A 27,551-nucleotide genomic window follows, 5' to 3' on the forward strand; every position below is an offset into this window, starting at 1 on the left:
TATTGTGATTAGACGGACAAGATTTAATATATACTTATTATATCACAATATGACGCAACTTTACCATCTTATAATTGTTGTTGTTGTAACATTGTTTATGAAATAAGTTTCATAAACAATGTAAACATCAACAAAGCACTCTAACTTTTAACTGACACATGAAAAGTAATGAGATGCATGAAACACCGAATTATTGTTATTACTTACTTACCTTCAAATTCAGGTTCTAAAATCAAGAGAATGTGACATTACACATCTTTTCCGTTAGTTACCGCCGTGGCGCTGCATGCAATTGGTGTAAATGCCAACAAATTGTTTCTTGTTTTAACGCAGAATGTACAATTTAAAACGCAACCGAAAAATCACATACAGCGTTACAAAAATGAAATCAGAAGCAGGTCCGCTCTGGCGTAATAGACTCTCTCGAGTCATGTCACTTGTATTGCTAGGCCGTTGCTCACGCCAGTTGCGCAAAAGCTCTGCAGGTGTGACGGTGATGTGTTCACCTGCAATGTTCATTCTCGAAGATGACGTCGCTTCGAAATCGTTTGCTGCTGTTAATGAACCATTTAGCAATGCGGTTCCGGACATCGAAGTGCAGAATAAGACAATGCAGCGACTGGTAACAATATTTCGCTACACAGGCAGTAAAACCTCTCTAACTTGGACACTTGCGATTCCACGATAATGTGTCCAACTTACAGAGGTGTCCAGGATAGAGGGAAAAAATTGTGGTGTAATGACAATGTGGTAATTGTAAAGTATTATGGAGCCCTTCCCAAAAAGGAAATTATTGATAAGAAAAATCAAAAGGGTGAATTAAATTTTTACAAATCTAAAACTTCTTGACGATGGTGAAGAGTCAATTGAATAACAATTTTCTTGGATATTATCCATCGTCTAGTAAATATAAAACGTAAAACGACGTTTCGGAGATGGGACTCTATCTCCGTCTTCAGGTTTTACGTTTTATATTTACTAGACGATGGATAATATCCAAGAAAATTTTTATTAAATTTTTACAAATTTTGTTCTCACTAAATTAAACTTGCATGGATAAGTTCAAAGGGAAGGGCACTGATACTTTACGTTTACCGACAATGTACTCTATTTACTTACATAATCTAACTATTGTAGGCTTGCTCGAATTAAGAATTAATGACAATAATAATAATCTTTTTAAACCCACTCTCATGGTTGCATTACACCCCAGCCTCAATGAAATTTTAAATGTTCAGAATGTATTTTTTTAAGCTCAACATAAGATGTCACTTATTTGTTGTAAAAACGTCCGTCACAAGACACTGCTTTTTTGCTTTTATCTTTGAATTTGCCCATCCTCTTTATAATTTTCGCCGCAATCCGAATAAAGTTTCAACCATTCCTGGTTGATTATGAGCGAAAGCATACCGTTCTAATTCTTCCATGCATTGCAAAGCCCTCTGATGTGTAGGTGGTTCTTCCTCTGAAGATTCTTTGCACACATCGTCACTTGAAGTCATCACTTTGTCTAGCACATAGTCGATTGTTCCAGCAACATCGTCGTGAACCTCTAGAATGTTGTCGAACGTTGAAAGAGCTTGGACATCAGGAATTTGGTTGCGATACTCCTCAGGAAGATAATTTATTTCTTCATGAAAACTGTCTTCTTCCGTCCCTTCCCCTTCATCCTCAACGGAATCTGCCATAAATCCTGCATGTCGGAAGCACTTTGCAATGGTTTGAGGAGAAACTTCTGCCCAGGCACCACGAATCCACCGAATGGCATCTAAGACTGTAAACGCTTCGTGAAAATTCAGTCACGTCTTTGCACTTATCTGCAGCATTGATTAGTGAATGCATTAGTTGCTTCCTGTAGAGCAGTTTCACAGATTGAATAATGCCCTTATCTAGTGGCTGCACTTCGCTGGTCAGATTTGGCGGCAGAAATTGTATACTGACGTTTGAGAGATTTGAACTGATGTGGCTTGTAGCGTTGTCGACAAACAATAATATCTTCCGATTAGCCCGCTTCATTTTAAGGTTGACGTCGTTCAACCACTCAGAAATTTTTTTAGATGTCATCCAAGCCTTCTTGTTGTAACACCAAATTACGGGAAGGTCGTCCAATTTCACATTGTTCGTTTTGAAAGCTCTAGGACGTGCAGCATTTCCAATAACTAATGGCTTTAATTTCTCTCCTCGCGAATTGCAGCATAGCAAAACAGTAATCCGTTCCTTAGATTTCTTCCCTCCTTTACAAGTCTCTCTCATTTCTATTAAGGATCGCGTTGGAAGTTGACGGTAGAATACTCCACTTTCATCCGCGTTGAAAATGTCCTCTTCTGCGTATCCCAACAAAAGGCTTGGAAGTTTGCGTTTCCAATCTTCAGCAGCTTGAAGATCAGCAGAAGCTGATTCGCCAGAAAGAACGTGCAGACTTATGTTATTTCGTTTACGGAAACGATCCAACCAGCCATTGCTCGCCGAGAAATCTTCGATGTGGAGTCTATTTGCAATTCTCTCTAGCCACTAATGGGAATGTTCTTTGCACGACAACACCGGAAGAACTCTAACACTTTGTCATTTAGTACATCATGAGGTGTTTTTCGTAGTCTTTTTCTGTCTGGCTCCTATCTTCAGAAGATCCAAAACTTCTTTCTTCTTTTCCAAAGTTAATTCCACCAATTTTCGCTTCCCCATCGCAAAAAGAAAAATCCAATTTCTGTTAACTGTTTAACTCAGTTGCAAGCACAGTACTGACAAAGTTAAAACTCCAGTGAGGTGTTTAACAAAAGAATAACAATTCCAATGATGTGTTCAATGTGTCACACCCTCAACCATAAGCTAATCTTCAGGTAGAAGGCATTCATCAGTCAGAAATTCAAAACAAAAAAATATGTAACTGTAAATGTTTCCCATAAAAGCATTGAAGCTAAGTGCATGCATGCACCTGTCCAACTTACAACAAAAGGGGTGACCAAGTTCCAGGATAAAGGGGTGTCCAAGATATAGGATATTGTGGATATGTAAAATTATAGGATATTCGCCGGTTCCAATTAAAAGTGTCCAATATAGAGGGGTGTCCAGGATATAGGGGTGTCCAACTAGAGGGGTTTTACTGTATCTTCAAGAAAGTGGTAGACATCTGCTGTTCACTTGTTCCGTTAAATTATACCTAAAAAATATAGAAGTAAGTAGTTTGCTTCGTTGTATTCGTGTGACCATAGCGTACAAATACTGTTGTAGCTGAGGTTGCGTTCGAAATGTAATATAATTTACCTTGTATTGTCTCCTAGCGACGACCACGTAGACAAGACGGAAGGAACGGTGTGTCAGAAGGATTTTATGGCGTTCATATCCGCTGCAACTATTCATGTATCCTATTTGCATCGTACAAACGAGCCATTATAGTAGTGACAGGGAACCCTCTTAACATGGATTAAATTATTTCTGTTATTGGTGTAAAAAAAAAATAATATTCCACTAACTTTGCCTCTTCAGTATATCATGATTCTTGGCGGTGGATTTCTAACATAACATTTTTGATTACTTATCGTAGGTATGAGCCGAACTTTTTACTACCAGCTACACTCACTCCGCTAGACCAAATATTTGTCGAAGATGTGGGCAAACCCACGGTTGAGGTGGGAATTTAGGAATGCTGCTAGACCGTGGGTTTGCTCTGTCCGTAGGCGCTTCGTACGTATTTGGGTTTCCTACACGACATTAGCTCACGTTCTGCGAGATCAGTCTGTAGAAACGTAGCCTTGGGCGTACTCAGCCCCATATTGTATATAAGGTTGGAAATGTGGGTGTTTATGTTTGTTTTCTTGCTTATAGCTCGAGAAGGGGTATACCGATTTGCACCAAACTTGACATGCCTATTCCTTTGAGACCATGAGAAGAACATAGGATGATCAAAGTCTGGAGTAAATGCCCTGATTTCGATTCCTGGTGATGGCGTTTCCCGTAGCTTGGAAACTAAACATGATATAAGGCCACAATTACAATAGGCTTCCCTCAGTTCGAGTCCCGATGAGAATGGTTTCAATAATTCGACCTCAGCTTAATAAAAGGCGCAAAGTACAACGTTTTTGTTTCAGTGAAGAGATTGCAGGAACTGAGGTCTCAAACTCGAAAATTACTGGGTTAGAGTCTCGTTTAAGATGTTGGGTTTTGTGATAATTATTTATTTTTCAGCGGTAAGTATCGAATGATCCCGTCTATTACAAGCTTTTGGACAATAAAGATTGATGATAAATGTAAGCATTTGTCTAATTTAATCGCAGTAACAGTGCCGTACCGTGCTAATTGATAATAGAGCAGTTGAGACCTTCGGACGTTAAGGTATAAAACGTGGGCTGAAAGTTGAAATCCTAAAAGAAGTCTTGAGTATGATATGCAGTGCTCTGCTTTTCATAGGCCTGTGCATTCGGATGGGCATTTGTCTATTTTAGGCAGAACAAGAAATCCAGGCATTTTATACGATACCTAAGCATGCTTACAATGCCTGCTCATTTTATCAGAATATAAAATATAAATACAGCAATTCCTCGATTTTAAGACGCACTGTTTTCACATTTTAAAAGTTATGAAATCTCAAAAAGCAAAGTTTATTCTTTATTATTTCCTTAAATATGTTGTGTTAACTTTCTATTTAATAGAAATTATGGGCACGTGTGTGTGTTTGTTTACTCGTAGCTCGTGAATGGATACACCGATTTACACAAAACTTGGATGCTTATTATTTGAAACAAGGAAGATATTTTAGAAAGGTTAAAACTCCATAAAGTATCCAGGGCTCTAAATCCGTGAGGGTGGTTTCTGTATTTTGGAAACTAATCACGATAGAGGAACATCGCCAAGACGGAATTTGTTTCGACGAGGAGGTTGCAGGATTAATAACCACAACGCTGAAAAACTGTCGTGGGCAAGTTACCTTGAAGATGGTTTCTTTAGGTTGGAAACTAAGCGTCACAGAAGACCGATGCAAAGATCAGAAATATTTCAGGGAGAGATTACAGGAATTAGGGTCACAAACCTAAACATTTCCCTCAGTTTGAATCTTGCTGAAGATGGGATATAATTTTTTTTGTCGTATTCAAGGATACATATCGGATGATCTGGCCTGTAAACCTAATAATATTTCGGGCAACAAAGATTGATAAGGAATGTAATCATTTATTTAATTTTCCCCACAGTAATACTGATGTGTCCTTGAGCTGCTTATTGTAGGCGTACTGCTATGTCTTACACCTAGGTGTAAGAAAGTTATTTTTGCAGTGTGGTTTACCTACCTCATGATGTTGGATCTAAGCACAGTTTCAATGGAGATTTGACAGAATTGATTCAAGTTCAGTGCTTTCTTTCCGACCTACGTTCATGTTTGAAAGTTCAGAGTACTCTAGTAGGTGTCAGAAATGGATCGTGGGCACAGAGGAAAACTTGACATATAGATAATGTGTAGGTTAGTAAGAAGTCCGCCAGTTTGCTCTGTAGCCTTATATGGACGACCGAGAGATCGAATTGCTATAGCCACATTAATTACAATTTATGGAAACTCAATGAAAAGTATCCGCCAGTTTTGTGTTTCTTTTGTCTGACTGGTGCTATAATTTTAGATTTACAAAAGGAAGTTAGATGTTTCGATAATATGTGTAATACTAAATGGTTGCACTAATTACTTTAGGGACTGTAAAAGTCGTGGTAGGTTATAATTAACGTTTTCGTGTTACAAAAATAAGCCCACCGCAAGCTATGAAATCGAACTATTTTTAATTTATTATCGTATTTTAAGAGTTTAAAAATAATTTATGACATGCTAGCAGAATGCCTGAAGTGTTACTGGTGAGAAATTCGAAAGATGTTAACATGTTCTTATCAGTCTTTCTTGCATATCATAGGCCTGATCACGTAGGTTTATCGATGAATATCTTAGAAAAGTATAATCCCTAACCCAAAGAATATTTGTCTTTATAGTCCGATGTGCAGTAATGAATATAAATAGCAGATAAGCCCGCTCTTCCTAATGTTAATTGCACCAAAAATGTGTTTAGCCTACTTATGAAATACAGCGGCTAGTTGAGAAAAGAAAGTAAATATTTACGCAGTAGTTTCGTTTATGAAATTTATGATTAGAACCCACAAAGACAGAAGAAAATGTAGGATTTAAGGTTTTCACTACGGTGAGTATGAAGATTGCTGTCTTCTGGATTGTTACGACGTGTAGTGTAGTGCCCTGATGACGGAGGCAGTATGACCTCTGAAACGTTGGTGGACATTACCATACTACACGGCGTAACAACCCAGAAAACAGCAATCTTCACAGAAGAATATGTTTGAATAAGATTTTTTCAATTATAAAAATGAAGTATTCTTGGGAATGCAGGTGGTTTACATTCTTAGAACTTTGTTATAAAGTAACTTTTTAAAAGACTTACATTGAGCTTTAAAAATCACAATAGCGAAACATATTGTAACGGGAAACTGAACATTTTTAAATTCATATAGTAGCGGTAATTTTTGTATAAATACAGCTCTCTTTCACTTAGATACTCTGTTAAAATTGTGGTATCTAATATGCTGTTTCTTAAATCTTGTCCGAAAAGAACAATTTGTCATTACAACTGTCGTTTTATAATCTTTAGTTTATTTGTCTTCAAACAATCAAATACCCCGATTAGTTTTCAACATACAGAAAAACTATTTTTCTCCAGCACAGTTTGTGACGTTTGTGCCTACATTTTCCTCGCTGGAAAAAATAAAACATTGCTATCTTTTCTGTCTTCCACCACCATCATCATCAGTTTCCAAAATGCGGAAGGCGTCTTTATTGGGACAAGAACTCAGGACAGCATTCTTAGGGCATGTTACCTTTCTTCCCCTAGTTTCCTCGCCGAAACAAATAATGTTGGTATTGTCTGTTTTCTACTGTCATTGGTTTGCAAGGTACACAGTACTCGTACTTCTTAATTGGACTCGAACACAAGTTAATTTTCAGGGTTTGATATTTGTTTTTGTAATCGTCCTGCCGAAACAAACGACATTGGTCTTGGCGCTATTTTTTTCTCGTACTTAATTTCCGAGCTACAGAAACCATCTTCACCCCTGAACAAAAAGAAAAATAATTATATGAGAATAAATTATCTTTTTGTTAAATTTTTGCGTGATATTTCTTTACAATATTAGTTTAACAGGACATATTGTGACTATTTTAAAATTTAGTTAGCTTTTAAATGAAAGTTACGAATTTATCATCAACCTAGTTTACCAATGAAAATAGGGCCTATACCTGTCTTGTGTAAGCGCAAAATTATAAACGCAAATGATAACCTGCTTAATCTTAGAGATAACCCATTACCTTACGTGGGAATTCTGCAATTGGGAATTATATATGAAATGTAAGCTTTTATTTCCGTTTGAAATCATCTGTCTGTGATGGCGTCCGATCTAACGTATATACAGTTATTAATTAGAAGAATGCAACTTTAAACACAACTATGAATTGTGAATTGTACGCTTAATGGTCTTATTGGTTTGTAGGGACTTCAGAACTACATGAACATCTGCATAAAATTGGAATTCTGAATGTAAAGTGGATATCAAATCGCTAGAAACCTGGTTAACATTGAAACACAGTGAAAGTATGGTAACAACTGGATTGAATGAAGAACATAAACCTTGCAATTCAATGTTTTGCTTAATCACGTTTACATAAATATTACTCATCAATAATTGACAGTTACCGGAAGCTGGATTTCTTTAAATCAAATAGGAATAACAACTTCAAGATACACCTGCTCTGATTATTCATGTGTTAATTACAATCTTGACGTATCACACTACGTAACAAATCGCCTTTGTGCCTTGTGAAGCAGAGATCTCAAGTGTTTTCTACTTCATAGCAGATATATTAGCAACTCATAGCAAGCCACATGCGTTGGTTTTCAGACCGAGTAGAGAAGGTGCGGTGTATCCACACGAATGCTAGGATGTGGCATAACCCACGCAGGTGTTCCCGTGCCTACGCTAGTGCTCTTTCAGAGCGGACTCAACTGTGGCAATATACAGGCATACCTCGGCGATATTGCGGGCTCGGTTCCAGACCACCGCAATGAAGCGAGTCACACGAATTTTTTTTGTTTCCCAGTGCATATATACACTATACTGTAGTCTATTAAGTGTGGAATAGCATTATGTCTAAAGAAAAACATCGCGAGAATTATCAAAATGTGACACAGAAGTGAGCACATGCTGTTGGAAAAATGGCGCCGATAGACTTGATCGACGCAGGGTTGCCACAAACCTTGAATTTGTAAAAAACGCAATATCTGCGAAGCGCAATAAAACGAGGTATGCCTGTACCAGACTCGCCGCATTCGCTGGTTTTCTTATTCCCTGAAAAATTACTGTAATATTTGTGCATCGCGGGAAGGCCCCTCTTATTCGCCTTCGCTTTTGCGCATGCGCAGGCCCTCATCTGACTACCAGTGCTCGAAGAAAGGCCTCCAGATAGAGGTTGACTAAAGTCGATCAATTTTTTTTTTTGAGGGTTTGGCCATTTCATTAAGAAATGCCTGAAATTTTAACGAGGTGGAAGCTGTCATGGCATCGTACAAGGACGTGCATTCTTTGTCGTTCGACCACCCTGACAACTTTGAGCCAGGAACGCCGACCTCATGCCATTAAATACCAATACTAATTTTTTATATATATATTTATTAGTCATTAGTTGCATTAACTCCGTATTTTCCATGAAGTCCTTTGTGCATCTCAGTTTTACCGTTCGTGGGTGGGTGGAGGGGGTTGATAGTGCCGCTGCATGAGGTGTAATTAATCTATGATGGCTGCTGTTTAGTTCTAGCTGGGTTCACAGCTATCTTAAAGATATGGGATTAATCAAGGTAATGTGGTAATGTGTGGACATTTTGATAGTATATGAAAATAAGTCTAAAGATAATTATGTGATAAGGTATCATTGGTAATTGGGCTACAGCGCTATTAACCGCACAGATTATTTGTAATCAGAGGAGCTTGGCTTATGTGGAGTTGTCTACAGGGATGTTAATGGCCGAGGTTATAGTACTTCTCAGTGTTACTTGTGGAAATTAGCGATAACCAGAGTAGCTTGCTGTTTACTGTAAACAAGTGTATGAGAACGTATAACTTGATTAATTAGATACGAAGAGTCGAAGATCTACTCACGTATTATCCGCTGACTAATATGTATATCGTAATTTAGAACTTGTAAATTTTACCGAAATGTGGAATGACGTGAATTTCACATCAGATTCTCACAGAAGTCAAACGAAAATTGTTTTGTGATGATCCACAAGGGTTCCTTGCTTCCTGTTCAGATTTTCATATAAATAAATCGTCCTCTATGGTTTCTTGTTTTGAATTGGTCATTTCAAACGGACACTTGTTAGTCCTAGATACTTATGTAACTAATTTTTTCCAATTGTAAGCTACTAGGTTCAAGAATACAAATTTCCTTAGACTCTGACATATGTTTGTAATTCATCTTTGGGGCAGACTGCCAACTTGGTCCTTAAAACAAATTACCTTTTCAAGCTTTCGGGTTGGTTACACTGAATAGCTTCTAGTTTTTATAAACTAACTTAGTTAACAGTTCAAACTGAAGTTACAGACTTTTCGTAAAGTAAAACATGACTTTGCACTTACAAGTTTTTGTAGCCAGTAAAAGACTGCCGAATAAAGCAATGGTCGTTATACAAGACGCAAAGTATCTGTGAACTTGGGCTCCATCTGCAGTTTTATGCCTAGAATTTGTTATGAGAAATGTCATTTAATGATGATGCTGTTTTTCTGGGTTTTGGTGCCGTGGTAGTTGGCCAGCGTTTCAGAGAAACGTGTTGTCTCCATCTTTAGCCCTGAAGATGGAAATTGTATGTTTTTTTTCCGAAACGTTGCAAGTGCCAACGGGTCTGCAGGGCGTCAAGAACGAGACAAACAGCATCATCATTCTCATGATCATGAAAACCGCAAATCTCACACACTGTCATTTAAGTCTACAACATTACGTTGAATGTCGGCGTTGCTCTTAGTTTGCAAAAAATTGTCACCATGCAACAACAAATTGGAATAAAGCAAATCACATATTTTTCGGATAGAGATACGACTTTTTTTTGCGTCAGTGTACGTAATTGAAATTGTAAATTTTGCCTTGTTGCTGGAGCACAAATTCTGGAACGTCCAACTGTAACGAAATTTGGTAGCTGAATCATGATTGTGGTTTGCTGCTTTATTTGTAAATCGTAGGGACTTGTGATAGCGTTCAGAAACCGTAGGTGAAGTGTCTGTGTGTGAACCGGCCGTTGTAGACGCAGTTTCACGAGAAGCAAAGAGGTGGAAAGGATCGTGTTTCGCCTCTACCTGCTGCACTACTACGCCTTCCCCTTGGTGTATAGAGTAGACGCACAAGAGTTTCAGTTTCAGCATTGATCTGTTTCACCCACTCGGTCTCTGCCCTCTGTTGGGACTCCTGACAGCGTGCGCAGATTTTGCATTGGTGTAGGTTTTGAAAGCGTTCTTCTGTGTTCCCACAGTCGTTCTCTGACACTTGTCACAACAGGTTAGACAAACGTTTTGGTGTTTAACGCACGTAGTTCGTCTTTTGTCACTCGCCCGCTTCTTATATTTGAAGTGCATTTAGCAATCTCCTGGTGTGGCGTCTGTTTGAAGGGTATGTGACTCAATTTTTCTTAGTCGTTCTGCTGTTTCTTAGAAATATAAGATTTTTTTCGATCTGCACAACACGTGTTACTAGCTAGGCCTATATAACAGGTATAGTACAGCGGAAAGCCCAGAAGCTTAAATGTTGTAACAAAACTTGTTAATAGTTCTCTAATAAAGTACATTTAATACAGATCCGGTTGCCAATGCGAGTAGACTGTACTTTTCTTTCATAGAAATTATTTTCAAACATTTGTGGATATTTGTGTTGCCGGTGATGGGTGCACCGCTACATGAATCTACATTAGAGCATATCTTAATAAGCATTCCTCAGACAGCAGACTTTATTTTGAAATAATAGGAATACAGTAAGTGGATTAGAGTGGAGAAATGGATGTTACCAGAACATGTGGTTTATTATGTTGGCAGTGTTCCCAAATAATCGTGCCGAAAGTTTTGTTGTGCTGTAGCAGAGATTGTGTTATGGGTTTAGCATTGAGGACATGTTCCGCGTAATTTAGTAATATCGTACAACAGGTGTCGATTGTGGTTGGGGTGCATGATTCGAATTATTCGAAAGCATCCCCAAATCAACCGTTCAGACAATGCGTCAGTTGTAAACTCGTAATTTCTCAGAGGTTTCTGAATTTACTTCATATCATTACCATGTTAGTGTCCTTACATGTCTGACATCGTTACACTTCGTATCTGCCATTCGACTGACTTGCTAATTACATTATTTCGTTTGTGAGTAAATTATGTTCCAGTGAGTAAATAATGCACTGAGTTTACTGACAAAACCAGAACGCAGCTGTCACATGGACTTCGTTGTTAGCATCTCTTATAACAAGTAAGTTCAATTTATTGTTTGTATGGAGCGACACGTGGACTAGTGGTTGCGTGCTCGCCGCTGGACCCGAGGTTCGCGGGTTCAAACCCGGCCGAGGTCGATGGATTTTTAAGGGTAGCACAACTTCCTTAGGAGGGAAAGTAAAGCCGGCGGTCCAATGTCGTAGATTTACGGCATGTAAGAGAACCTTACGAGCATGAATGAGATGTTTCGTAAGCAGAATTCAGCGGTCATTTCTCACCCAAGTCTCTCCTCATTCACTACTAGATGGCTCTAGCAGACAAATCAGGATTGTACAGAGGCAGTGGGCTTGTCGGCTTGTCACTCATTACTCACAAATGCACGCTTCAAAGACTAGGAAACCTCTGAAAAGGAGGCGGCGAAGACCCACAACTGGGCTGTAGAGCCAAGAAACAAACAACATGGAGCGACGCGTGACTCGTATCGGGAAAATCTTGTAACGATTGGCTGTGAATCATGCAGTTGCTGCCGGATACAGACATGTGATTTTTACGTTCCGTTTTATTAGTGAACGTACTGTATAACCAATAAAGATAGGCGATGAGACATTTTGGGGGTCTTGCTGCTAGTTTAAATCACAAAACCGTGAGAATGGACGATGCGGAAGGATTTCGCGCTACTTCTCCATAGTCATTCGTATTCCCAACCAAACCCCCGAGCATGTAGAAAAACGTGTGCTTGATCGTACTGGGTTTCTGTGAGTGTGTTCAGGAACTTTACCGTAAGATAATGTACAAAAACATGATGTTTCGTATTACATCGTGTATTTGCAATATTTTGATTGTACAGCCCTCGTTTTAAACTCATATTGGTTCGCTGTTGACAAAGTCGAGGTTTAAAATGTATAAAATATGTTTTCTCTTGTGTATGCAAAACTTGGTCGCGTGTTAGTAGGGCCCCAATGGACATTGGTGTCCATGCATGATATTTACGATTCTAATCTTTCATTATTCAGAGAACGTTTAAGACAGTTGAAATTTATGCCGATTGGGAAATATTGACCCAAAAAGTTTCATTTTGGCGCCTAGTCTGCAGCCTGTTGCACACAGTGGCCGCTAGGTATAGCTGCATTCGTCAGTATCGAAAAATGGCGTCCGGTCTAGAAAATACATTTTGTATGTTGGCCATTTATGAAACGAAATCAGTTGTTTTCAGTGGAACTATAGTTCAGGCATAAGTACGTTAGAAATTCACCAAGTTTACCATCGATTTTTGTTTGGTACAAGCGTTTTGTAAACGATGGTTGTGTTTCAAGTAAAAAGTACTGACGGACCGGTGAGTGAAGAGCGATTAAAAATGTTGGACAGTTACTTTCTCGCAGTTGGCAGAAATCGATGCGGCGTGCTAGCAGGCAGCTTAATATGCCGTATCCAAGATAATTGTTTGGTAAGTCGTTCGAACGAGCCGTTTATCTACGCACTTGTTGGTTATAGATTGTGTATTAGCTGAAAACCACGAAGCGAAGCAATCTTTCATTTGTTCAGAGTTCTTCCAGAAAATGCTAGTGATAAACTTGAGCATTGGACACTTTCTGAGGAGATTTTTCAGATGTTTTTTTATTTATTATCGTGCCTGTAACGTGATATGAGTGATGACTAAAATAATGCATGTTATTAACGGATAATATGGACGTTTTATACTTGCTGCTTTAAAAATACTGTAGTTGTATATCTACTTTTAAATCCATAACGCATTTGCCCATTGTGATTACAGTCTGAAAAAGAAGTGGACATTTAATATAAAAATCCAGGGTATTTTAACATGAATACATTATTGGGCATAAGAAATTATGTTATCAGAATTCAAATTAAAAATAAATTGGTGACGTACTAAACCAGGCCATTTGTGACTTTCGTACACCAATGACTCTCAACCTCGTTACCCGCGAGTTCTTACCGTATCAGTCTTACTTTTAACCCTTTAAGACCCAGTGGTAACTATACGTACCACCTGCTTTACACACTTAATAACTCTGCGTTTTGTATGTATGGGTTTCGTATTGTTCTCAGTGTAAACAGCGATTATTTCCTTAAACAGCGTTAACCAGTTGACATTTGTAATGGTGAAGTGCTGTGTTTTCTTCCCGGTACGGACTGAATTCTTAAATAATATTTAGACGAGCTTCGGCCTCAAAGGGTTAAGGCAGTCTCTCGGAAGAACACGTAATGTGTAAAATGTCAATGACAGTACGTTTCATTCTGCTTCCAAATAAAATGATTATAAGAATTGCTTTACCATACAAATATTGAATGACTTTAAAGTAGGTGTGCAAATGTGTCATGGTGTTTACTACTCGTTTCCACCAACTCCGTAGTCCTGAAAGAGATCTGCGCGTCAAAGGTCGTGTCTTGTATTCATGGAACCTGATGCTATTAACAGCTACTGTGACACCATGGTCCGTGACCTCGACCTGCTGTGACACAAATTATTCGCTGTATACTTGACCTTCAGAAATGAGGTAAAGGCAACGCTTGATGACGTCAATTATGGCTTAATTTGTCTTCCTATAATAGTCTACAGAGTGTCCCAAAAATATGCATGCACATTATAAAGCGGAATATTAATCCTGTTATCAATCTTCGTATGTCGTGTTTACGATGGGAACCCAGTGTGGTCTACACTTAACAGCGGCACCGTAATGTCTTTTCCCGTGATGCAAAATGGTAGAGGGTCGATTGAGTTTTGTCACCTGTATGGAGAACAGGGTGTTGAGGAGGATATTTGGGCCTAGGAAATAAGAGGACGGGGTATGGAGAAAACTGCATAATAATGAGCTTAAAAATTTATACTCCCCCCCCCCCCGGTATTGTCAGGGTGATTAAGTCGAGAAGAATGAGATGGGCGGGACATGTAGCGCGCATGAATGGGACAAGAGTTGTGCACCGAATATTGGTTGGGAAGCCTGAGGGGAAGAGACCGCTGGGGAGACCTAGACGTAGATGGGAGGATAATGTCAGGCGGGATCTATGGGAGATAGAAGTTGAAGGCGACTGGATTTTGTTGGCCCAGGACAGGGTCCGGTGGAGGGCTTTTCTTAATTCTGTGATGAACCTTCGGGTTCGGTAAACCATCTCGTTAGTTAGTTATGGCGTTTAGGACATGTGATATCAACAGGGCGGGGCATTACCATCGTGATGTTAGGACCTGTCATGATAACACTTTTCCCGACCGATGGATAAGAAGCAGAGGATCTGTTGAGCACCCCCTCCCCCATGTTCGCCAAGTTTAACCCCACCTGACTTTTTCTTATGGCGTTACTTGAAGGACGCGGCGTACAGTAGAAAGTCAGGAATGCTTCAAGAGCCCCGGGAAGAAATTGAATGGCCTTGTGCTACCACTCCAGCTGCAACTTTGGTGGTTGCTTATCGGTCAGTTTCTCACACCTGCCAACTATGACACGAAGCTAACGGTTGTCATTTTGAACACCTGCAACAGATTCACTAATTCAATAAGTGCCGATGTTGACGTATGAAATGGTTTAGTTTGTTAAAATGCCCTTATTTCATTCATTGAATGTGTGCATGCACCTTTCTGGGACACTCTGTATTTAGGTTTCCTGTACCGTAATGAATAATTAGAGTATTTGTTAAAGTAGCTGGGAAGAATATTGCTGGAAAAATCCTGTGGTTGAGGTCACTTTAAAGCATTAATAGCTGGAGCAGATCTATCATTTTATATATATCGTTTATGAAGACGAGTGGCGCCATTTGTGACCATCTTTCAAATTTACACGACAAAACAACAGCTAGACTTTTATGTCTAATGATTTTGAAGCATGTGCTGTGCAAACAGGCCTAATTCACATTACATGAATCAGGAAGTTTGCATTTGTGTTGAGAAATTACGTCCATGTCACGGTCGATTACCTCGTGGTGTTTTCTGAATTCTTAGTATCTGTTTATTGATACTTACAGTCTCACTTTTTTCCCACTGAGATTTTATATCAGTGTGTATTACGATCATGGACTGCGATAACTTTCATTTTACTTTCTGTATTTGTTGCGGAATGTATAACATATTACAATGTAGGACTACGTGCATGTATGTCTCGTAATGTAAAAACAATTTCCCGATAATCGGAATCCTCGGTATGGGCACAGCGCTGTTGGAGGCCATCCCAAGTCGATACGTTTTAATTTCTTGACGTCAACATCACATGCATGGTAACAATGCCAGTTCCTTGGTTAGAAGAAAAATTAACGTTATTTAATTAAAGGTCCTGATATTTTGATGTTGATGGAATTTTGAAAAGTAAGCGCCTTTATTGATGCAGTTTTTAAACACAGTTTGAAATAAGCACGGAAGGTGCATAGTACATGTTGTACCTAGATGAGAATGCTCAGAAAGATAGGTCACTAATTGTATAACTGACTTAAAATTTGTAAGTTCCACCAAAACCTCTGTACAGATGGAAACATTTAAAGAAAAGTGGACGTCAGGAGTTCTTTCCAGAACTTCTTCCTTTAATCGCGCGCTTATATTACAGATGTGGGTGGTATCCTTCTTAACTTCCAGCGGTTATGAACAGTTCATTTAGGCAGTGTTCTTGTGTGTTGATCTGATACGTGGCTTTTGTGAAACGTAGGTTGGAACACTTGTAAAAACTGCATAGAATTGATTTTAATCGAATGTCAGTTTAAGACGATGGATGATAGTGTATTAATGACAGTGATCTTTGCTAGAATATTGCTGTTAATATTCAGAGAAGATTTGTTTCTTCTCTTCAGTATTCATAGTTCATCATGCCGTCAAACAACCTTCTCATTACACTGCATTGGTGAAATAACAGAGTCATGCATCTGCGCCGAGGTTCGATGTACTGTCGATCAGTGTGTGGTGTTATGGACGGAAAGCTCGTTCTGGGGGTCGTACCATTACCATGCCGTTCATCACATCTTCGTTTTTCATTTATCATAACTGTCAACGACGGTAAATAATTCCAGTACGTGATGCGCCGTCCTTGATAAACTTACAGGTCATTAAAATACAGGTGTCCCAAAAATATGTATACACAGAACCATTACATACCTCAGCATTGTGTGTATATCTTTCGGGACGATCTGGATGTTCTTAGACTAAAAGTAAACATTTGATATCACTGGTAATAAACCATTTCCATCTGAATCGATGAATAGATTGGAGCTGTCTCGGTCTTTAGGCGAAGGCGGGAGAGAAGGATGCCTACGCTGGCGGGTCCCTGAGACAGAGCTAGTCTCCATCACTGGATCAATCTCTATCTGTCCAAGTGACACATCAATGTAGACACCTCTCTCACCAATCTTCGCCTGATGACGGAGACGTCTAGTTTCCGAAAGTATGTGTTTTAACAAATAACCAAGTCGATTGACAGTGTCCAAAATAACTTACTCAGGATACTTAGGCGACCCGTTTTTCAGTGCCTGAGCACTGCGGGTCCCATCTTTTCGTTCGCTCTGATCTATAAACAGTTGGTAGGAATCCTTGGACGAGGGATCAGTCCATCGCAAGGTCTCTACCTGTACACAGGACAGCACAGCACAGAGAGACGCGGACAAACGTCCATGCCTCGAGTGGGATTCGAACCCACGATCACAGTGTCCAAGCGGCACAAGGCCCACGCCTCAGACCGCGCGGCCGCTGTGACGGCTATCCAAAATAACAGTCTAGCTTATTGAAACACACCATCGCCATAACCTATTACATTTATCAAGATGTGGGATTGTTCACTGATGTCTTCACTAGAGGTGTTTCTGTGATATTTTAATATTTAGCTAATCGATTAATATTTCTAGTATAATGACTAGGTGTGTTGCAAATGGGATTAATCGGTGAAATTAAAGTTCGTAAGGCGTAAACTGGCCCGTCGTGATGAGTTCAGAATTTAATTCAGTTGCATTATCAGTCTTAAAACAATTTGCTTCTGTTTGCTGGTAATCACGACCAGACATATGTTCATAATAGCTATGTAGAAGTGGTAGACCTTGCCATTTAAGCAACATCTAGTACTGTGTGCTTACTGAGGCAAATTCAGAAGTGACGTGTTCTAGTAGTGTGGATCCTGGTTGAATTCTGGGAATTCATCTGTCCATTAATCGGGGTGAACGTTTACTCTATCTGTGTCGGAAGGATTCGCCGATTTACCCTTCGTCTGTCGTTCTCACACACACATTCATTTACCACGTGTTTTGTTTTGTTTTAAATGTGCAGTTGAAGTGGATTGGTCACAGTGGCCGCGTAGTCTGGGGCGTGGACCTTGATCGCTCGGAAAATTGAATCGTGGGTTTGAATCCCGCTCGAGGCATGGATGTTTGTGTTGTGCTGTTCTGTTTAGGTACAAAGCTTGCATCGGCTGATCACTCGTCCAAAGGGTCCTGTCATTTTTTAAATAGATTAATAAATCTCCTATGTGTGAGGCGTCCAAGGTCCTTCAAGGACAGCCACGGCGTAAGTATAGTGGGAATTGAAGTTTCAGTTGTAAGACTTGAGGTTCTCACAGCGGTGAGTATGAAGATTTCTGTCTTCTGGGTTATTGCGCTGTGTAGTCTGGTCGATGTTAACCAACGTTTCAGAGGTCATACTGCCTCCGTCATCAGGCCCTGATGACGGAGGCAGTATGACCTCTGAAACGTTGGTTAACATCGACCAGACTACACAGCGCAATAACCCAGAAGACAGAAATCTTCGAAGTTTCAGTTGTTGTTTATTTTTTTTTGAACCTGTTTTGTTAAAAGGAAGGATGCTTGCAAAATGTAAGAATTGAAAGGACTCGGAAATAATCGATCTTATCCTACTATCCCGGCATTTGCTTTGATGGACTGAGGAAAACCACGATGGCCCGCGCAGAACATAGAAGTCTCCGAGCTGAGATTCGAGTCGACGCTTCTCGAACACGAGGACCATTTGACAGCGAATTTTGACTATTAATCAGTTTCTGTCCCATATCCTTTTATTTATACTTCGAGATGGGTCTGAATTTTTCTAACCTCACGCCCAATGTGCTGTTCATTCTTAGCAACAGTTTACATCCATTTGGAGGTTGTAGATTAATGTTCATTTTTCGTGGAAATCTTACGTTTGTGGGGAACGTCTTGAGGATTCCGCCCCATGGAGAGATTCTCGTTCTGCGTTCAGGCAGAATCCTGGCAACGAGACGCGCAAAAAAACTGTGAAAAAATGTTATACACATTGTAGACTTTTATCATATATTTTAATAAGACATTACAAACTACGATTTGACAGTTTTGATGTGTGACTATAATAGGAAGTACTGTAAGATGGTTAAATATTAGCCGAAACGCACATCACGCAGTGTTCAATTGTGGAGATGGTTTGTGTAATACGATTTATAAAATGGAATACCTGCACGGTACGGAATGAATTAAGTTTTTTGTTAACAGAATTTACATAGTTTTGACTTGAGCGTTACAATCATTATAGCAGAAGTTCCGAAAGTAACAGCTTTTGACTCTTAGAGGACTTCTCAGCCGTCTAGGGTGAAAGCCTTGCTTTCTGTGAAGCTGAACTTGCATCCGATAAACAAGCGACAGCTAGGCCAATAACTTTTCAATTGCGTTGAGCAAATCCGTCAGTGTCTAGATGAATGCCACGAGGACAGAGACTTGGTGAAATAAGATGATAAAATTGGATATTGTCACACATAAGTTTCTTATAAAACTCTGTTATTTGTGCTGTCTTGCATGTATCGAGTATTTTAAAACTTCTATCGTAGCCAGATTTATTGTATTGTGAAAGGCGAGTGCCTCGGGCCATGGCCACCCTAGCTTCTTGGCCGCTGTTCACGGAATTTGAGCAAAAGCGAGCAGAACGTGTGTTTATTCTAAAACATTACTTCGTATCGAAATCTTTTGCTGTTGTCCTTGAGGCATTCGGCATCGTGTTTCCTAAAAAGGAAGTACCGAACAGGACAGCAGTTCACGGACTGTAATAAAATTTCGGGACACACAAAGTGTATGCGACTGGAAACATGCCCGGCGTGGGATAATATTGACAGGTGAGACGATCTGCAAAGTTGAAGAAGCACTAGCGCGATTGGCATGTTTTACTGGAACAATTCTATGGTGAGCGCATTGTTGGGCGTTACCTTTTGCGCATGCGGTCTACAGACCTTTTTCTGGAGATTTCCCTAAGAAAGAATTTAATCTGTTCCAATAACCCACGAAGCTTGGAGGGAATGAAAATTAACTACTTTAAAGCTTTTCTCTAAGTTCTTCCCACAAATAAACGCTGCAATAACTATACGTTTACATACCGGTTTTCTTAAGGCCCACTGATTGTAAGTTATTACTAGATAGGCGATTATAGCCCTGGAAGCTGATGCTTCTTTAAACCTACAAATACACACACAAAAACAGTTCCTTAGTCTTGTTATGTTGTCGCCCTCGGTGGACTAGTGGTTAGCTTGCTCGCCAGTGGACCCAAGGTTCGCGGGTTCAATCCTGGCCGAGTCGATGGATTTTTAAGGGTAGCACAACTTCCTTCGGAGGGGAAGTAAAGTCACGGTCCCATGTCGTAGATTTACGGCATATAAAAGAACTTTACGAGCATGAACGAGATGTTTCGTAAGCATAATTCAGCGGTTATTTCTCACACAGGTCTCTCCTGATTCTCTGCTAGATGGCTCTAGCAGTCAGATCAGGATTGAGTAGAAATTGTGCAGAGGCAGTGGTCTGGTCACTCACTACTCACAAATGCACACTTCAAAGACAAGGAAACCCCTCACATGGGAGGAGGCCGGCCCGATCTTGGGCTGTAGCGCCATTGGAAATAACAAACAATCTTGTTATATTTTTGCCACCGAAGCTTACAAATATTGCTGTTGTTAAGGGTTGCGTTTTAAGCGGAACAGTCTGTACATCTTACGTATCAGGATTTGATTCCTGGTGGCAGGCAACCAAACGCACCGCTTTGTAAGTTGGGTTATCGTATTGCAAGGGGTAGGTTCTTTATGCCAGGCCAACCAGTGAACAGACACGTTACGGCACATGTAGTATTGTGTATGAAGTCGTGAGCAAAGGATTAAGTAGTGCCTCTCAGATATTTAATAAACTATACGGCTGTTGACTGTCTGCGACATACAGGTGTCGAATTATAAAATAAAAACTCTGTTCACACCGAGTTAAATCCTAAGCCTGACTGTCTGAGTTTATTTCATAAATGTATATTGTAACTGCTGTGGTGACAGTAGTTGGCTTATGAACTTAAATTCGAAAAGCATGTGTATACATACCTTTGAAATTAAGGTTATTATCTCCTTTTAAACAAATTTTTAAATTAAATATTCTTTGGAGTCTATTGCAGTCTTATTTAATCCATTTATTATCCTATATTATGAGCCGGGATAGCTCAGTCAGTATAGTGACTAGCTACGGGCTGGACGACCGGGGTTCGATCCCCGACGGGGGCAGAGGATTTTTCCTCTAGTCTCTGCGTCCAGACCGGCTCTGGGGCCCACCCAGCCTCCTGTTCAATGGGTACCGGGGTCCTTTCCCGGGGGTAAAGCCGGCCGGGGCGTGATGCTGACCACTCACCCCCATCTAGTGCCGAGGTCAAGGAAGAGAGGAGCTATACCTCCACTCACCCCAAACGCCTACATGGCGTATAGTGGGACAAACTTTACTTTACTTTATTATCCTTTATTATTTAGGTTTTTTAGAACACAAAATTAAAAGTTGAAAAGTATGTGGTCAATCTGTTGAATTTTAGTTGCACTTGAATTTCTTAAGTCACTTTTAAAATATGTGAAGAATGTGCATTGGACTCTGTTTCTTTTTTTATTATATCCTATCTCAGAAGCGAAAAATAAGTTTGTTTAGGTTCTTGAAATGAGGAATGAGGTGCCTGAGTTGGAGAGTTATGTGTAACCTTTAATGTCATGTTTCATTTTACACAGTTACATACATAGCCACTTTAATATGAAACACTAATCGATAGTTTGTAACCAGTGGTTGATGAGATGATGAAAGACGTTGGTGCAACGGCTAAAGAAGGAAGCAGGCCTACATGGTTTATTACCAGTGGCGCGCAATGAAGATTGGATCATCGTGTCACAAGCGCATCTTTGAGTTATGTAGTGATCTGGCCGTCAGCTGTTGTGGGCGATGTAGGTCTATGCCAGGGTTCAAGCAGCTGGACTGCAGCCACCTCCTAGCGAAGATTTGTGTGACCTTCTACAGATCGATCTTCTTGTATAAACTTGCCAACCTTCACCTCATTTTCAATTATGCAGTGAACATGTTTTCTGTAATGTTGATGGCATTTAGTTTTAACAAGACTGAAGTAGAGAATCTTTAACGTGGTAATTAGGTCTTCTGGGTTGTTGGCGCCGTGTAGTCTGGTAGAAGTATACCGACGTTTCAAAGGTCCTTACTCCTCCATAATCAAGGGGATGAGTCAGCGACAGCCATCTTCAGACTCACCGCAGTGAAAACCTCAAATCCTGCAATTCAGATTGTACTACGCCATTGTCAGAACAGTTCAGAATCGATCTCTAAGGTTACATTTGGCAAATTTAAGTTTTGTCTTCGACGATGAAAAAATAACCCGGAGACTGAGTCTAAAGCTATAAGAATGTTGGAATGGTACATATTGCTCTGAGAAACGTTGACTGACGACATTCTTTTTACAGCTCATGAAATTGTGACCTCGACTATTTAACTATTCATTCAGTTCTTATGGACCCTGAAATTTCACCACCGTCACCGAAAGTCCCGCCATTGGACTTCTACATGAGCTAGTTCAGTCTAGTTCACATCATCATAATATGTTTTCCTAAAATCCGTTATAATGTTGACCCATCTACGTTTCGGTCTTCCTAGCAGTTTCTTTCATGCATTGTGTCCCATTTCTTTGACCACACTAACATCTAAGCGGAAGAAGTGCCTCGTTCAATTTTCTCAACTTTGGGTACCCGTTCTTGTAGGACCGCGCGCCTTGTACGCAAATATCTTCATTTTGTGTTCCTTTCTCGAAGGCCAAAGTAGCCCTTCCTTTTTAGACAGTAGGCTAAGAGAGATTTTTATTTGTTAGTAAGACGAGGCGATAAAGACTCTGAATTGATTGACGGAAAGCATTTCACTAATGTGTGTATTATACAAGAGACACGCATTTCGATCGTAGATAAATCGATATGTAATAGAGATTTACTACATCAATGGCTGCATAGGACATGCAACTCTCACTGAAATCATGTTTAAGTACAAGAAAAACCTTAAAAATTATATCCAGTTATTTGTTAACTAGTTACATTGTGAAACTTGGATTTTGTAATATATCGCACCTGACCTAACATCGCTACTCGATTTTGAACAATCCTATGTTTAAGTATGAAACATTACGTGGAGTGCATATTAAGCGTATTAATGTCATGCTTCTTGTAGTATGAATGTGTAACCTCTGCCCCACAAAGGTCAGGTGGAGTCAATGGAAGAATATATAGATACAAGTGTCAAACAAGTTTGCTTGTTTCAGAAATAATTTATAAACAGGCATGATCATGCATAATAAGAAGCGAATAATAATGCTCTTCTGTTACGATATTTTATGTATATCTGAACGCGAATAAATTTACTTTCTTTCATAACGATCAGAACAAATTGCAAACCGATCGTCACGGCATACTTGTTAGCACTCCTGATTTGTATTTGAAAGTTCCTGAGTTCAAATCTCGGTCCACAGACCGCTATTCTGACTGAGTTTTCTCGCAGATTTCCTCAGTCCCACGGGCAAATACCGGGTTAGTACCTTAAAATGAACCATGACCACTTCCTTCCCTATCTTGTCCAATTAACTATTCATCAGTATTCTTGTCGTGAGATTTCAGGTTATCACGGCCTCGAATATGAAGATGGCTGTCTTGTGCCGAGTAGTCTCGTAGAAGTTCACCTACGTTTCATAGGTATTTGCTGCCTACGTCATCAGGTTGATGAGTGGCCCTGATGATGGAGGCAGCAGGAATCTCTGAAACGTCGATAAAGTTCTACCAGACTACACGGCGTAACAATCCAGGTGACAGCAATCTTCATAGCATTCTTATGATTCGATGCAAAAGGCCTATCATCTGAGTTACTGGCAGCGTCTTACGATAAACAGTAAATAAATAAATATATAAATACAACAAATGCAAATGCATTACTGGTGTATGATCGGCTCTCTGCCCCCCCCCCCCTTTCCAACGTTGGAACGAATAGTTCCATTTTTCACTAAACTTGGTATGAAGGTTATACCACTGAAAACGATCACCGCGTAGAAGTCTGATGGATTGGTGGCGTGGCGGTCTCGACGCATAACGTGGCTGATGACGTCACTTCCGATTTATTGCGTCACTTGTGCTTTTCCTGAGGTGCTTGGAATCTAACTTTGACGCCACTTCCAGTATGGCTCCTGTACGTTGGTTTTGTGGAACAGGTTATTCCAACCAAATTTAATTTTCAATATGGCTGCTACACATGACGACGTTACATTCAGTATGCCTGCTATACGCGATGTAACTTCCTGTTATGGTGCAGAAATGCTTACTATCTGCACTCACTGCAACATGTAAGCTGTCAAAGTAAATGCTTCCGGAGACCGTACAAGTCTGAGGCAAATTCATCTCCCAGCTACCTCTGTTATTTGCCTTTCGTGGGCTGAGCTGAAAGGTTTGCACTAGCGGCCTGGACTTTTCCCCTCGCAGATATAACCTTTATTTTCGAACTGCTTACACCAGGTATAAACTGATTTACATTCTTCTCTAATTGGTTCCTTCCGTTGTGTACAAAAACATATGAAAAGTGTTAATTTATTTTTGAGTTGCCTTGCACGTTAAAAACCGGGTAGTTATGATAAATGGCGATTTGAAAAATTATGTGTGTATTTATTTCTTCATATAACGACCTTTCCAGGAGGGCCTTTATTGTTTAATCGGAAATGTAACGGTAGCTATAATTTGAGAATTGGGAAAAATGTTGCTAGACGTTATGGCTTATCTTGAGGTGCTGTTTTAGAACCTGTCAGAGAAAACACGTTTAGAACTTCAGATTCGTAACAGTGGCATTCGTAGTTCGCAACCTATCTTGTTAGCCTCGAGAGATTGAAAGTTTTCCGTACTGAACTGATCTACAAAGCCGACATTACATATCTCATATCATATGTGAAATGCAAAAAACGTTTTGAAATTGAATTTTTTTTAACACAAATGAGTCACATTTTGTGACTAAAATTATTTGACATCAGATGCCTCGGTCTAACGAACACTAGACCATTCATAAGCCAGTCATCGGCTTTAGAAGAACGACAATACTTTTAATAAACGGTAAATATCGTGTCAAGCACGCGTGTAGAAGAATGAGATAGCAGTGAATTGTCGTTTAATTTTGTTTCTTTAAGGTAAAGGTGTTTTCTTTGGGTGTGAGAGCTGGTTTGTTCCGGGTTTGAACTCGGACTGGGCGGTTGCAACGTTTTATCTTGCAAGAGACAGTGTGCAAACAAGGCATTCCCACAAACTGTTCAAACTGAATTTTCCTTTAGTTTTGCAGCCCCCAGAAAAATGACATAGTACTGCCTACGACTCCAATGCACCTCCATTTGACAGCATTACAATGGAAGCTCTGTGTCCAACGGAGTTGTGAACTGTACTGTGTCGTTTGCGTGGGGGCTAATAAGGTACGAGAAATTTTGGTTTGGACAGTCCAACGTACAGACTAAAAGGCGCTCAGTCTGGGAAATTTGTGTATTGACAGTATAATGTAGACTACATGCAGTTCGTCCTCTAAGGAATGGACATTAAGTCCATTTGGCATTGTGCATATGGTACCAAAAGAAATAAGGAAATAACTTATCTTATTTAAATTACTCGTAATACAAGAAAACTGATGTTTCTGGAAGGAAATTATAAATATTTATTGTAAGTGATAAGGTATGTAAACCAATGAACTGATAGTGTATAGAGGATTTCATCGTTCAAAATCCCGAAATTTGTATTTTTCTAAATCCCGAGGAATAATTATTGATTGTAATTGCTCGAAATGGTCGCCTGGAGTGGTCAGGGTAAATAACGACCTTATGCGGAAATCAGTATACAAAATTCTGGATTTTATATTCGATTCTCGGGCCACAAGTGAATGAAACGTGGATGTTAAACTGGCGTGGTCTATCGTATGTTGTTGACAGAAATACGCTTGTAACATGCTGATTCCATGCGTCTGTCTGGGACTTGAAAACCCTTGGCAGCGCCTCTTCATTCGGTTCAAGGTCATATTGGATTTTTCTTGTTAACATTTGATAGTAATATATTACTGTTAGGTTTATATAATTTGTATTAAAGTTTCATAGAACAATGGAAACGGGACGAGATAACAAACCTGTTTACAGTTTTACGAGGTCAAATCAGAATACTGAATCAACCGTTGTCACAGCGCTTTGGAGAATCAATACATCATCATACCTCCAGCATTCAGAATGGAAAGTATCAGAAGATTCAGGTGTTTTAAAAAGGCAAGCGTGAAGAACTTTAACAACGGAAAAGTGTGATGTAAGAGAAGCATTTTTATTTTCGTTAAAGTGAGAAATTTTCACTTTGATCACAGACTTGAGTTTGGTTCTCCAACGTACGAGATTGTTATCTTCTTCTTTAGATATACTGACCGCCCAAGTTTACAAAATTAAAACAGAATCATGATTCGAGCGTCATTAGACAACTTTATTGTCTAGTGCAGAGGTTCCCAAAGTGTGGGGCGCGCCCCCCTGGGGGGCCGCGAGTGGTTTTCTGGGGGAGGGGGTGTTGTTTGTATGAAAAACGTTTTTTAACGAAATATGGAGAAACATTTTTAACGTCCTTTGCTTGGTTGGGACAGTTTAGTTGTCTTGCAGTGCTGTAGAACACTAGCCTTGTAAGCCTAGGGTCCCGGGTTCAATTCCCGGTGGTGCTCAAATTTATAACTTGTGTTGGGCAAGGCCGTGGTCTAGGCATCACGGAGTTTTCCTCCGGGGGCTTCCCCGGTTTCTCCGTGGCATCCCAACAATTACTCCTCTCACACACAGAAGAAGGCAATGGCAAACCACTTCTGATCATCTCTGCCAAGAATGTATATATGTATGAGCAGGTCCTTGATAACCTGAAGAGGTTGGAAGGATGCTGTTCATAATATATGGACCTGTCGTCAGACAGAACACTACAAATAAAAAAATACTCATAGCTAAATTTTATGTCAAATCTGTTTGCTTGCACTTGTTCTGGAAGGGGGGCGTGAAATTTATGAAATGTTTTAAGGGGGGCGCAAGGTATAATATTTTGGAAACCTCTGGTCTAGTGTGATCCTATCCAGCGTACGAGAGCGTTATCTGTGGGCTTTCGATGATATTACCTGCTGAAGATGGCTGTCTTCAGACTCACCGCCGTGGAAACCTCAAATCTTCTGCTGAAGTTTACATGATGAACGAAAGAGATACATGATTCTAGCGTCCGGTATATGGCATTTAGTGTCTTCTTCATGCGTAGGTTTTGGCTTCCAACGGGTCTGCAGGAGTCAGTGCTGTTCGCAAATCTGATATCCAGAATGAAGATTTTTTTTACGAGTCAGTTGTGTTCATGCTTGGTGCTGGCTGTAATTTTTCTGCTGTGCAGGTCAGGTCTTGAGATACGTTGCGGCTATCGGCAACCGTTTATGCATCGAGTGATCAGATGTGGCTCCATGCAAATAAAATAGGTGAAATTGGAAAGATGTGTGATAAAAAACTTGAGCTTAAAGATCGGTATGAGTCCCTGTTATTTCTACAGTGCACAAACTTTCTTGTGGTAGTTGAAAAGTGGTGTATCGTCCTCCGCAGGCGATAAAAAGAAGTCACTGTCTGTATTCGCCCGACGAGGTCAAACCTGCGTGGGCGCTGAAAGTCGTGCCTATTCTGTATGAGGAAGTATTAAGCGCCCTCGCCTTTGTATTGCGTTACGTTGTCATTTCATGCTTATGTTATAGTTAAGCTGTATTTAACCTGTAAACAATAACACTGTCTTTAGTTTGTGTAACAGATG

At 39.9% G+C, this 27,551-nt stretch overlaps 1 protein-coding gene across 3 annotated transcripts in view; it reads left to right on the forward strand.

Annotated features, from left to right (window-relative positions):
• The window catches only part of raw (NDT-like domain-containing protein raw), a 312,695-nt gene that overhangs the window by 5,539 nt on the left and 279,605 nt on the right, over positions 1 to 27,551 (forward strand). Inside the window, exon 1 of one of the 3 annotated variants that reach the window (XM_087340757.1) lies at positions 10,572 to 10,687. The exons of 1 other annotated variant lie outside the window; for it this stretch is intronic. The gene's annotated coding sequence lies outside the window, so the exon portion shown is untranslated. Of the gene's footprint in view, positions 1 to 10,571; positions 10,688 to 12,917; positions 12,935 to 27,551 lie in introns of those variants that run through there. One more of the 3 variants, XM_022075350.2, reaches the window with a different exon arrangement.

This window comes from Zootermopsis nevadensis, unplaced genomic scaffold, assembly GCF_977971745.1.
Source record: "Zootermopsis nevadensis isolate Lab colony 2312 unplaced genomic scaffold, Znev_1.0 Znev_ptg000061l, whole genome shotgun sequence".
NCBI classification, from domain to species: domain Eukaryota; kingdom Metazoa; phylum Arthropoda; class Insecta; order Blattodea; family Termopsidae; genus Zootermopsis; species Zootermopsis nevadensis.